This window comes from Hirundo rustica, chromosome 10, assembly GCF_015227805.2.
Source record: "Hirundo rustica isolate bHirRus1 chromosome 10, bHirRus1.pri.v3, whole genome shotgun sequence".
In the NCBI taxonomy this organism is placed as follows: domain Eukaryota; kingdom Metazoa; phylum Chordata; class Aves; order Passeriformes; family Hirundinidae; genus Hirundo; species Hirundo rustica.
In genome coordinates this window covers 2920093-2934272 of record NC_053459.1, presented here as the reverse complement: position 1 = coordinate 2934272, position 14180 = coordinate 2920093, and the positions used below count along the sequence as shown (strand labels likewise).

Sequence of the window (14180 nt, the reverse complement as noted above, 5' to 3'; positions counted from 1 at the left end):
GGAGTAGGGAAGAGTGGGTGCAGAAGTTTATTTCTCCAGACTTGGCTATCAGACTCCAGCCCCAGAAGAGCAGCTGGGCCGTGGGTGAGGGCAGGTGTAGCCACTCTCCCAAAGAGCTCTGGGGCTGCACAGCCCCTGCCTTTGCTTCGGGACTGCAGGGGCTGGTGCCTGTGCAGAGCCAGCAGAGCCCAGCTCCCTGCTGCGGGCAGCGAGAGCAGTGCCAGGGCAGGGGGCTGCAGCCCAGCACTGGGCAGCCCTGTGCAGGGCAGCTGATCAAATCCTCTGAGTGTATTTGTCAGTGCTGCACTCGGGAGAGCCCACACCAGGTCACATCCCTGAGTCACACAGCCCTGCAGGAAGGGGTGGCTGCTGCTCAGGAAATGGGCAGAAGCTGCTAAACCTTGGGAAGAGTGGCATCCAGCAGGCTTTTCAACATCCAAACTGTGACCAGCACATACTGAATACGGCTCTTTCTCAGACAAAATGCCTTCTGTCCATGCTGAAACATGCCAGCCTGGATCAGAGCTCCGAGTGTGCGTGCAGCCTGGTGCACACACCGTGGCCATTACCAGGGACTAGCTGGATTTCCTCTAGCCCTGAGATGATCACACAAACAGAGCACTGATGACGTGAAGGCATTAATCCCACACAGGAGCACGCTGTCACATTTTGGCAATGAGATGAGAAGACAAGAGACCAAGCCTGACGTAGCATTAAGAGCACATGGGGCTGATACTCTCAGCTCACCAAGCCACATGGATCTACTCAGAGTCACTGGGGCTGAGTCGTGAATCCTCAGCTGCTATTTTAATCCATCCATTAATATTAATACCTTATGTTTTCTCTATTCAACAACAGCCATACTGTGGGTATGATTTGCAAAATACAGAAAGTCACAACTGTGGGATCGCCAGCCTGGCTAAACAGGCACAGGCAGGACACTGCCAATTCTCATGCGAAGGAATAAATAAAATACATGTGAACAACCAGCTAGGATTTATTTAACTCACAACAAACAGCATGTTTCTAGGGAGGAATGATCTAGATGGAATAAAGCATGAAGTAAAGAGCAAAAAAAAACCAAATAAACCCCCCAAAAATTCATCTGTTGTTGGGATTATGTCAGTTAATGTAATGGAGCAGCATTCAACACACCTTCAGGGGTTCAGGCTGTTCTCTGCCTGTTCCCCTCCCTGCTCCGCTTCCTCCCGTGCTGGCACCCCGGGCAGGGCTCAGTGATCACTGTGGGCAGCTCTGCTGCTCTCTGCCCCAGCTCAGGCTGTGCCTTGTACCGGTATTTTCCACTGTATCCAGGCAGGACTGATACGCAGCCCCTTTCCCAGAGCAGTGCTGCTGGTAGCTCAGAGCCAGGGCTGGCATCTCCATGGCACAGCAGCACTTGGGTGCCACATGCCAGGGCAGCAGGGAGAGCTGAGCCCCAGCCTCCCCCGGGGGCAAGCTGCCGTGGGGAAAGAGGGGCAGGGCTCTCCCTAGCCCAGGAAGGATAAAACACCTGCAGGTTAAAGGGGTTTGGCGAAATCTGTTGGAGGTGGCACCATGACCCGGCTCTGCTGAGGGAGCTGCCAGGGGAGCGTGGATGGAAGGGAATGCTCGCCTCTGCCAAACACCCCCTCGGCTCAAAAAGCTCAGCTCACCACGCTTTGATCTTTGCAATTAAAGCAAGTTTGAAAAACAACGAGTGATTTCCATATGAAACAACATTTATGTGCTGGCTTTGTAACGTCAAGGACAACTCAGTACATGTTCTTGAAAAGGCCCAAACAAGCGCAGAGAAGAGTTCGAAGGCAGAGAACTCAAACCCACCACCCCACAGCTGCTCTAGCTCCTGCAGCTGGCAGCGGGGGAAGCAATCAGAAATCAACTTTATTCTTTGTTTATAAAAACATTTCACTTTGGAGACAGCAGCATTTGCAACCCAAAGGCAGCACTAGCCCAGATGCTCTGAATCTGCAAATCGAGGGCAGCTCTGTCGCCGCTCTGTCCTCTCTGCGGCCCCAGCGCAGCCGCAGGCTCCTGTTCCAGCCCTCCCTGCTGCGAGGGGAAGGCACTGGGGGAGCGCTGCGGCTGATCCTTGGGGTGGCTCCCTGGAGCAGAGGCTGGACACAGTTAGAGAATCAAGTGAGTGTTTATTAAAGGCCTTCAACAGACACACCTTGGGCAGTCAGAGCCTCCCAGAGGCCACACCCAAGGTGGATGATGGTCACGAGTTTTTCAGACAATTGTAAATTTGATCCATTTACATATTGGGGTTAATGCTCCAATTACAGCTTCAGGTAATGAAGTCATTTAGCCTCAGTTCACTCCTCCCCGATTCACTTCTGTTTATGCTTTTCTGAGACAGTGAGGTGTCCTTGCATCTCAGGCCCAGAGGATTTGTCGTGTCTGACCAAAGTGTGAAGACAGTAGCTAACACTCTGTTTGGAGTTTGGAGTTGTGCACTAGTGCAGCACAGGATTTGAAAAGTACAAAGACTGAAATCCCAAGGCACCAGGGCAGCTCCTCCCGTGGCACGGATGGAGGGGAGGATTGATGCATGGCTCCTCTGAGCGGTGTCTGCACGGAGGCTGCCAGGGAGGAGGCACAGCCAGGGCTGGTGCACAGAGCTGCCCCAGATTACATCCATTTGTGTGGGCAAACAGATCTGGCGTGTCAGGGCCGTTCCACGCTGGCACTGCAGCTCCTCGGTCCCTGTCTGTCTCTGTCTCAGGCTGGACACCTTGACATAATTACCTTACGTGTCCCGGTCTTGTTTGGACAGGACCTCCAGGCAATATCAACAGAGAGAAAAGATCTCAGCAATTTACAGAAGGAGGGATGAAGATGCCTTTAGGAAATATTTCTCTTTGAGCTACTCGTTTCTATTTGAATAAAATCTGAATAGCTTTCCCTTGACAATGCCAAGTGCACTGGATCATGCAGAGCTAAAAAATAAACCCAGAAGCATCGAAAGAACTGGGAAAAGGGAAGATTAGGGAGAAGGTGCCAATAGAATGGGATTGATTTTTCAGCTCTGTGACCCTAAAACAGACATTTTCCACAAAGAGCACCTGAAGCCAGCCCTTGCTGGTGAGCTGAAATGATTGCCATGAAGCCTGTGCTCATTGCCTGACCCCCTGAACTTGTGTGGAACAGACTGAAGCTGAGCCAGCCCAGCACAGCAAACATCCAAGCCCTGCAGGCAGAGCCCTCCCACAGCTCCAGTTCCTTCAGCAGCCACTTTGCTTCCCTCTGCCTCTCTCATGCAAGGTGCAGCAGAGGAGAGAAAAAAAATTCATTTCACACATGCCCCAAAGTTGTGCTTCATTCACACAAATACGTATTTTCTCTGAACGTGGGCAGAAGGCAAAACTGGCCTCTGCCTTGAGCTGAACCCACAGGATAGTTCTGAAATTGTCCTGACAGCTTGCTCTCGCTTCCTCTCAAAATTTTTAGCTTCTAATGATGGACAACAGAGATTATATTTATCTTGCAGAGCTTCTGTCATCTGAGCAGCAGGCGCTGAGTCTGAGTGAGTTATCTAATGAGTGATCTGGACTGTTTTTCGGAGCATGTCCCCTCGTGGGGAGACAGGCACCCCAGGGAAGGGTTCATCTTCAGCATCTCTCTCAGCACGAGAGCACCCAAGCGCCCGGGGCTCCCGCGTCCCCTCGGTGCCAGGCAGGAATTTGGGCTGGCTCTGCCAGTCTGGATTTGCTGCTGCCTGGCTGCAGGGTGCCAGAACCACCAACACAGCTCTGCAGCCACAGCAGACACTTCAGTGCTCCCCTGCCCACACGGCCTGGGCTAACAGGAGCCCTGGGTGCCAGGGTGACAGCGGGCACGTGTGCCCACGTGGGCACTGCTGGTGTCATTGCTCCATTCACTGCCCACACACCGTGCCCCCAGAGGAGACGTGCACCGTGAGCTGCGTGCTTTTCAGCACAGATTTTTGAGACTGATTAAGGACAGTGGAGGACTCTCAGGCATTTACCGAGCACTACAGATCTCCATTCAAAATGTTGTCATTTGACAGCGATTCTCCCTAACAAATCTAAAATGTCAGTCAACAAAGATCTTAATCCAGCTAAGTGTGCTACACTGATATTCCACACTGCTGCTTTTTCAATCAGTGCCTGTAGTTAAATTCCTCATGTGACATCTAGTACAGCTGCCTCCATTTACCAAACATTCAAAATTTGTCATCACATTTATTTGGTAAGAACTATTTTCCACAAAACCATTCTGACTGGCATTAATTACATTATTCCCTCTTATTTATATCATCTGAGCCCTGATTCCCCCTCAGAAGTGATTTAAACAGATGGGAAGAGGAGGAGGGTCCCCTGTGCAGCAGGCAGGGAGAGGCTTTGAAATCTCCCTTTACCCAGCGCTGCAGGAGGAGGGGAGCAGCCCCCGAGGGAAGTGGAGGAGGCAGAACTGCGCCTCGTGCTGATGAACCTCTGTGTGAAGAGTCTGGTGTGAGAGAGCCTGCCAGGGGTGCATGACCCCCGGGTGCCATTAAATGCGATCCTTCAAACCCCAGAGTGACGCAAGAACCTCCCAGCTCCTCACCTAAAGTGTGGGAGCTGATTTTTACCATGCGAAAGGAAACAGCTTGAAAATTGCTTTCAACCGTTTTACTTTGGGCTGCAGTTACTAAGGAAAGTTCTTACGAAGGAGCGGGGACAGTCAGCTGAAGCTGAGGGGGACACCTCAACCACCTGGACCCTGTCAGTGCCCTCAGCACCCCAACATCACTCTCCCACGGGCTGTCTGGCAAGAGAGTCTGCTGATTTGGGGAACCGAGATCCCTGAGGTTTGGCACAAGGGAAAACCAGGAGCAAGGTCCTTCTCAAGTCTCTCGGTGCCCCTGTGACACGTTGTCTTCGTGTCACATCCCAGAGCTGCGCCGTGCAGGTGCTGGTAGCATGTCCAGGAAGCAGAGCTGGAAAGCAGCTTCCATTTTAACCTGCCAAACAGAGGACGTTTGTTGGAACTCCTGTGTGTAACACACTTGTTTTTCTGACACGAGTGAAATGCGTTTTCATTCTTTCTAAACGAGTAGATACAACGCTGAGTGACAGGGTGACAAAATGGCAACAGAAATTCTGTGCTGACAAATGTAACACAAACAATCCCCGACACAAGCGGCTGACTAACGAGCTGCTCCTCAGGAAGGTCTCTGCAGACCCATTTGAGAAAACATTGGCCCTCTCCATCAGGGTCAGAAGCCCAAATACCAGGAATGACTCAGAAAGAGAGAGGAGAACTAGGCAAGGCACAAAGAGCAGCATGAATCAAACGTGGGAAGAGTTTCTAGGCCAGCACAAGCTAAAGAGAGACAGGTGGATGGAGGGTGGCCATGAGCTGAAGGCTCCCAAAGAGGTTGTTTCTAATCCAGGCTGCTGGGTGCCCAGTGAAACCACCAGGCAAGAAGCTCGGGACAAAAGCAGAACCTTTTCCCTGTGGTGCATAATTAAGCTGCGCCACAGGAAGACACACAGCCAAACGCAGAGGTGATTTTAAAAAAGATGAAGCAAAAGTATATCCTTCAAGGACACTTAAACACGTCCTGTCTGGATACAGCCCATCAAGGACCTTAAACACACCTGGGAAGGCAAAGAGCCAGGCCATACCTGCCTCTGCTCCTGAGCAGTTCCCCAAGTCACAGGTAAAAGTGTCACTGGCTGGACCCACAGATCTGGGCATCAGGGTGGTAAAATTTACCTCACAGAGCATTAGGATATTTGGGTAGTAAAAAGCACAGAAGGAAAGAAATGCTGATTATTTGTATTACCCACAGGTACCTCTTAAAAACAGTGAGCCTTGAAAACGTTGCCCTGGCAGGCACAGCTACATCCCATGAGGTGTAACAGCACTGTCATTCAGGTGGAAAATTAGCAGTTGCCAACACAGTAATTACAGGGACAGTAGGATGTCCCCGGGGCAGGGCTGTCCCTCTCCTGCCTGGGACTCCTCAGCACTTCCACACATTCAGTCTAACAGATCCCACACCAGGAGCACACATCTGGAGCAGCCATTCGGCCCTACACATGGATGTCTAACTCCTGGCACGCTTTGCTTTTCTCCAGAAAGGAGGATGAGAGTGTGGCCAGGGAAACCTGGCTGTGCAGATACTGCCTGGGAGAGTCCCTGAACGCAGGTGACAGGAGCAGGGATGTGCCACATCCTCACTCAAAATGTCCTCTGCAATTAAGAGCTCAAAGGACCTCAAAGCCTCCTTAAAGACAGAAAACTTAAGTCATTCTAAAGCTCTAAATCAGCTTAAACAGCTTAAACTGATCTAAGACCCTACAGTGTTTTAAGCATTTTAAACCCATCTAAAGCCTTAAAGTGGCTTAAGGAGCTTGAAATACTCTAAGGCTTAAAAGTGGTTTAAGCATCTCTAACTTTTGTCTCGGCCAGCCCTCACTCCTCAGCCAAGCCACACAGCCCCAGGTCCCCCAAACAGCCCAGGTGCCACCAGAACAGCACCTGGAAACCGTCCATACACCCTTCTCCTACTTTCTTTGGTTTCAAACACTGGAAAGATGCAAGGCCTGGGGTTGAACTCTCAGGTTTGAACAAGACTCTGACCTAGGGCTCACACATCTACAAAGTTTGTAGTTTCTGGTTCCAGTTTGGCTGCAGATGAAAACTGTGTCAGACTGCCTGACTCCCCACTTCACCTCACCAAGAGTTTTGAAGTCTACACTCACTGCAGAGGATGAAGCAAAGCTGGTCACCACAATTTCTGCATTTTCTGATGCCTTGATTTTAACTGTGTAATGCAGGAATGAAAATAGCCCGGGATCTTTCTGGTTGGTTGTTCACACATTTAGGAGTGATTGCAGTCGTATCTTTTTTACACTGCCATTTCTCAGACACCCAAGTAGAAACTATTTTCATCAGAAAATTTTATTTAATGCTACATAAATGCATTTCTGTGTCACTTATGCTTTCCCCACTCTCCTCTTGCTGCAGCTGCAGGTCTACCCTTCCTCTGTGCTTTCTCACCAGCACATTCCCTTGGGATTTTTCCTCTCCTTTTCCCTCTCTGCAGGACAGCTCCTGGTTCCACCGTTTTTCTCATGACTAAATTCTGGAATTTTTCCTATCTACCTCCCCTTTTGCTTTCTCTTTCATCAGTATTTCTTTGCACGAATGAGGAATATACTCTACAGATCCCTCAGGATAATGTATCCAAACCAGTTCAGCTGTAGCTACTCTGACACGCAGATTTGGTGAGGATAAGAGCTGCATCCTGGCTCCTTGAAGAAGGAAAGGAAAAGGAACCATGCCAGTCACAGGCTCTCTGCCTGCTGATGACTCTTCCCCCAAAAGAAACAGCAAGTTATGGAATCAGTTACAGCTTGAAGGCAACTTAATCTAAATTTGTTTTACAAATAAGGTTAAAGAAAACATTTCAAAGCAGATACAAATTGCATTGCTAACAAACCCTTCTGAATCATCCAAACGTCAGCATCAAGCCCGAAACAAGTTCATGGCTTTCCTTTTCATGTGTGTGCATGAGTTAATTGCAATGGAACACACTGCAAAAGCCATGCTGAAATCATGTTTATTGCACCTATCTCCTGTGAGAACATCTCCCTTGCATTAAGCTGTGCCAAAATCTGGACAGCACTGGCAGGTGCTGGCAGGTGTGCTGGGCCAACACAGAATGTTTATCAATCTCCATGACACGGCTCAAAGATGTTCTCCCTGCTCCAAAAGAACCATGCACAGTTTAGTATCTGGTTTTTTCCTTCATTTTTTCATGTGAGAGAAGCCCTAAAGGGTTTTGGTGACATAAAACTTGAATCTTCCACCACTACCACCACCCCCCATCCCCTTTCTGGTGATCTTTCCCACTGTACTCACACTGGGCAAGATCCTTCCTTCTCAGAACTAAGAATTGCTGTTCATCCTATTGTTTGAAAATGGGGCAGAGGAATTTCTGAATAACAGACAGAGGAAAAGAACAAAAAAAAAGACCTTGATAAACGTCTCACTGTCAGACAAAGGAGGCTGCCTCTGCCTTTGTTTTTGGTTAGTATGTGTAAATATAAAAATGAGTCATTTCTTTTGTAGTCCCTGCAGAAGGTTCCTCAAGTTCTGTACACCCTAGGAAAAAAAACCACCTTTTCCTGTGGGAAGTGTCCTGGCAAGGTAAAGATGTTCAGGAAGCAACAGCTTCCTGGGATCTTCTGAGGCCCTGTACTATTCTGCTTTTGAACATATCAATTTTCTTCATTTGTCTCACATCCACATCATCTGGATGATGAGATTTAATGGCCCAAACAAAGCTAAGGCCTCAGACCTGAACCACATTCCTGTTTCCAAGACCACTTTGCAAACAAGTCCTCTAACTGCAGGGGACTAAAGCAGCTGCTGCTCCTCCTGCAGCACATGGCATTGGCACCGAGAGGGAATCACACACCTCTCGTGCACCAGTTCTCATTTCTGTCACCCTGACTCCCTGCATGACCCTCCCACTGTGGCCACAGCTTTCCAGGAGGACAAAGAAGTTTTGCAGAGGCAGCTCAGTTTCAGCTGAGCACGTTCTGGTAGGTCAGGAAGCGATGGGCTCCTCCCATCCCCGGCACTCCTCTCTTGGCATCCAGTGCAAATCTCCTCACTACCTAATTAGATTATGCTTATTATAACGAGGGCTGGCTCCTGGGCACTACAAGTGTGAGCTGGGATGCTAAAAATACCAAGCCATGACTCCTTAGCAGCCTGTCTTTCCCTAATCTCCTGCTGGAACTATTTCATCTGGTGAGGTGAGGAAAGCCGTGTTGGGCTGCTGCTGAGATGCTTAGATTCAGACAGCACCTATATCCAGTGTTTTTATTTCCATATAACATTTTCCACAACGCTGCAGATACTCAACATGCCAGGAACGGATCAGATCATGGTTCAGAACAAGCACAAGCAGTGGAGCTCTCCTGTACCTGTGCTGCTTGGAGCTGTAGCCCCACAAAGAGCTCTCATGTACTGCCCCTGCACCGTGGCCACTGCCAGCACAGCTTAGCAGGAGACAACCACTGATCCCATTCCTCAGCTGATATCCCAAAGGGACACACACAGGAGGTTCAGGTGTGGCCCTGCCCTGTTGCTCCATGCCCTGTGAACCCTTGGCATCGCCCAGCAGCCTGCTCTGGGCAGGAGCAGCTGCAGGAAGGGCAGAGGGGTGAATGCAGCCCTCGTTCTCCCAGCTGGGTGAGGCTCTGCCACCGAGGGCCAGCAGAGATTCAGGTGTCCAGTGCGACACTGATGCTCTCTGGAGGGAGAAGCACGCTGGAAGGGGCTGTGCTAAGGTCTCTCTGCAGGGAGGGAGAAGGGGAAGACAGGACAAGACCTCTGTGCTGCAGCAGGATGGGTGGGACCAGAGCTCAGTACCAGGCCCTTGTTCCAGAGGGGCCAGGTCTCCTGGGTAGTTGCAAGAGAGAGCAAACTCCCAATTTTCCTTCTCTGTGATCCTCCACACCTGGCTGACTCCTCTGCTGAAAGCTCGACCAGCACCCTCTTGGTTCTCTGGGAGACATTTTTCTTTCAGCACCTCCAGCACAGGTGAGCTATCACATTTATCAGCACAAATGCAGAAAGTTGGTATGCACTCAACAGGACAGGGAAAGCCACTCCGGGGTGAGACAGGCCCACGCCACCTCTTTGAGTTCGAATTCTGCCACTGCCAAATGCGGACAGAGTGGGTGCTGTATGGCACTGTATGTGACATAAGAATCATGCCTGGAGTAATCCTGGCCAAAGAACACATACAAAGATTCATACAAGACATAATTTTATTCCAGTTTGCAGCATACTCTGTAGTTAACAAGGCCAGTGACACAGCATTAATAACAAGTGCTCTCCCTCTAGAAATCTTTTTTTAACTTACGTAATGTGGCTTCTTTTGTTGTGTGTTATTTTTTTATTATTATTTTATTTTAAATCAAAACACTGGAAGGAGTAATTAAAAGTAATTGTTGATGATATCATCCTAAGTGCTTACTGTGTTTCTTATCTGGCCAGCTCATGCCTTGGATTCCAAGAATAAATCACAAAGACAGTAGATACCACATATCACCACAGAAATGAGTTTAGCCTGGGAGAACAAATTAAGCAAAGATATAATCTAAAGCCCAGATCTCCCTTTGGAAATGGTGTCTTGGTCTTGCTGCTGTTCACAGATGCTCTTTGCTCTCATAAGGCTCAAAGCACAGCAGTAGCAGAGCTCTTGCCTGTTAAAGATTCTGGTGAAGTTGCCCCACACAGGGGGCACAGCATATCCCTGTCCCCATCCCTGCAGAGCTCAGGGCATGGCACATCCCTGTCCCTGTCCCTGTAGGGCTCAGGACATGGCACATCCCTGTCCCTGTCCCTGCAGAGCTCAGGGCATGGCACATCCCTGTCCCTGTCCCTGCAGAGCTCAGGGCATGGCACATCCCTGTCCCTGTCCCTGTAGGGCTCAGGGCATGGCACATCCCTGTCTCTGTCCCTGTAGGGCTCAGGGCATGGCACATCCCTGTCTCTGTCCCTGTAGGGCTCAGGGCATGGCACATCCCTGTCCCCGTCCCTGTAGGGCTCAGGGCATGGCACATCCCTGTCCCCGTCCCTGTAGGGCTCAGGGCATGGCACATCCCTGTCCCTGTCCCTGTAGGGCTCAGGGCATGGCACATCCCTGTCCCTGTCCCTGTAGGGCTCAGGGCATGGCACATCCCTGTCCCTGTAGGGCTCAGGGCATGGCACATCCCTGTCCCTGTCCCTGCAGAGCTCAGGGCATGGCACATCCCTGTCCCTGTAGGGCTCAGGGCATTGCACATCCCTGTCTCCTGTCCCTGCAGGGCCCAGCGCATGGCACATCCCTGTCCCTGCAGGACTCAGGGCATTGCACATCCCTGTCCCTGTCCCTGCAGGGCTCAGGGCATGGCACATCCCTGTCCCCGTCCCTGTAGGGCTCAGGGCATGGCACATCCCTGTCCCTGTCCCTGTAGGGCTCAGGGCATGGGACATCCCTGTCCCTGTCCCTGCAGAGCTCAGGGCATGGCACATCCCTGTCCCTGTAGGGCTCAGGGCATTGCACATCCCTGTCCCTGTAGGGCTCAGGGCATGGCACATCCCTGTCCCTGTAGGGCTCAGGGCATGGCACATCCCTGTCCCTGTAGGGCTCAGGGCATTGCACATCCCTGTCTCTGTCCCTGCAGGGCCCAGGGCATGGCACATCCCTGTCCCTGCAGGGATCAGGGCATGGCACATCCCTGTCCCTGTCCCTGCAGGGCCCAGGGCATGGCACATCCCTGTCCCTGTCCCTGCAGGGCTCAGGGCATGGCACATCCCTGTCCCTGTCCCTGCAGGGCCCAGGGCATGGCACATCCCTGTCCCTGTCCCTGCAGGGCCCAGGGCATGGCACATCCCTGTCCCTGTCCCTGCAGGGCTCAGGGCATGGCACATCCCTGTCCTTGTCGGGCTCAGGACACATCCCTGTCTCCTGGAGCACCACAGGGCATGGGAAGAGTGAGGGCACGGGAAGAGTGAGGGCACAGCCTCGTTCTGCACGCAGGGATGAGGACAAGGAGGAGGGGCTGTCCATGGCCACACAAGGCCTGGCTGCCATTCCCTCCTCTGCAGCAGGAACAGCAGGCACAGGGAGCTGTGGGCACCAGGGAGCACCGAGAACCAGGGAGCTGCGGGCACAGGGAGCTGTGGGCACAGGGAGCTGTGGGCACAGGGAGCTGTGGGCACCAGGGAGCATCGGGCACCATGGAGCTGCAGGCACAGGGAGCACCAGGCACCAGGGAGCACTGGGCACAGGGAGCATCGGGCACCAGGGAGCACTGGGCACAGGGAGCATCGGGCACCAGGGAGCACTGGGCACAGGGAGCATCGGGCACCAGGGAGCACTGGGCACAGGGAGCATCGGGCACCAGGGAGCACTGGGCACAGGGAGCATCGGGCACCAGGGAGCTGCAGGCACAGGGAGCTGCGGGCACAGGGAGCACCGGGCACCAGGGAGCACTAGGCACAGGGAGCTGCAGGCACAGGGAGCACCGGGCACCAGGGAGCACTGGGCACAGGGAGCATCGGGAACCTGGGAGCTGCAGGCACAGGGAGCACCAGGCACCAGGGAGACATGGGCACAGGGAGCTGCGGGCACAGAGAGCACCAGGCACAGGGCTCCCCAGCTGCCTTCCCCCTGCCCTGCAGTGCTGCTCCCTCCCGGGGCTGTGCCCCAGTGCCAGGGCAGGGCCTGCTGTTCAGGTGACAGCAAGGAAAGCTCTCCTGGCAAATAAGAGCACTGAGAGCAAATGAAAAAACCCAACAGAAATGTCAGAGCCTCTTCCTTCCCCTCAGAGCTCTCCTTCCCCACTGTCATTCTATCACCGTCTACAGCTTGTGCACACGATTCAGGGATCCTTCACCAGCTCTATTTTCCCTGGGCTTTATTGGCCATTGCAGCTTCTTCAGCCAGGATGTGAGGCAGGATTGAATGAGTCACAACTAATACCAGACTGAATAACACTTACTTGTCAACTGCAGCTTCCAGAGAAATGTATACAGCTGTAAGGGAAGCTGAGGAAGGAGCAAAACACTGACTTCTCCATAACAAAACCTTTCACAGGTACTTCAGGATTAGTCAGGTATCAAGAATCTAGACAAGCATTGGAAAAAGGAAATTAAAATTCACCAAACATTAAATAGTAAGTGGAAAAGTGTTCCCAAGCTCATAGCAACCCAAGCTAACACCTGTGGCAGGCAGTGTTGGAACATGTATTTCCAAAGGGTTCTCTGTAATCTTGGTATTTTTATGATCAGAATTTTTAAATGCAAGAACAATTCTACCTTTTTTGCACCCAACTGTTCTGGTACAAAATCGTCCTAAGCAGGAGTAATGCAAGATGCCCCAAGGCAGGAAGGGGCAGTTTCCTCAGAGGGTACATTACCCTTTCCTGTAATATACTTTTCTCCCTCACTGTCCTGCGCTCCCCATAGCCCTTCAAAGAAACAATCCTTTCCTTTCGTTCTCTACCAGCGAGCAGGTCTTCTCCTTCTGGGGAAAGCTTGGGCCCTTTCCATCAGCAGCTGCAGTGCTTCCCAGAGGAGTGCAGCATGGCACAAACTGCCCAAACTCACAGCATTCTTGCCCAGGTTTGATATTCCCAACCTAGCAGAGCCCTCCAGCAGGAACAAGGCATCCCCAAACTGAACATGCAGCAGTAGCAGAGGGTCAATTACTTCATCACCACAAGACCAGCTCCATGCTAACCAATTTTACAGGACACTTAATAAAAAGTTGTTCCTGGAAAACCTCCCTGAAGGAATTTCCCTGAAGTCCCTTCCTAGGCATTGTGGAACGGGAAGCAGCAGTCTCCAGTTCAGTGACAAAAGCCACCCAAGGAACATTTTGGGGACACGGCACCGAGCTGAACAAGAGCATGAGTCACTTCTAGGTGAAGCCAGGCTCGCTGGAGGCTGGCAAACACTCGTGCCCAGCTTCCCAGCTGCTCCACATGGCTCCCACAGGCTGAGCCAGACCTGGGATTACGAATGGAGCCCATCTCCTGCCCTTCAGAGCCACACATGCACGCAGGCCCTATGAAGAACTGCTCTTCTCATCTAACATCAGGAGGCTTTCTGCAGTATTTCAAGATACAGAGCAGGCACAACAGCAATAACTGACAGGCCAGACTCAGTGCAAGGGCTGCCACGGTGCTGAGGCCTCGCACTGCTCCCACTGACAAGAGGTGGGAGCTTCTGAACATCAAGCATTTTCAGAACCTGCTCAAACCTTGCACAGGATTTGCTCTCACAGGCAGCTACCAAAAGCTTTCTGTCACTGACACCTACGACCTTAAAGTCGTACTTTGGTCCCTCACGTGTCGTTTGAAGACTGAGATGTACATTCCCATCAGTCACTTGTCCTTTCCAAGAAACAATCCTTTTTTCCACCTTACGCCATTCAGTTCTGATTCCTGCTGAAATTAAGACCTCAGGTATTAGAGGTAAGGGAAAACAGATTTGTTTGAAAGCCAAGTTGTGAGCTGTGGTTAGCTTTTTTTTTTTAATAGTAACTTCAGAAAACAACATAGACTGGATGGTTTTGGTGTCTGTTAATCACAATGACTAGATAATAGAATTTATAGCCTAGTTTGAGATTTTTAGTAACTCAAAACTGTTCACCT

General features: G+C 51.3%; 1 protein-coding gene across 4 annotated transcripts in view; it reads right to left on the bottom strand.

Moving 5' to 3' along the window:
• ARHGEF4 (Rho guanine nucleotide exchange factor 4) overlaps nt 1–14180 on the bottom strand; it is a 217267-nt gene that overhangs the window by 14126 nt on the left and 188961 nt on the right. The gene's annotated exons all lie outside the window — the stretch shown is intronic.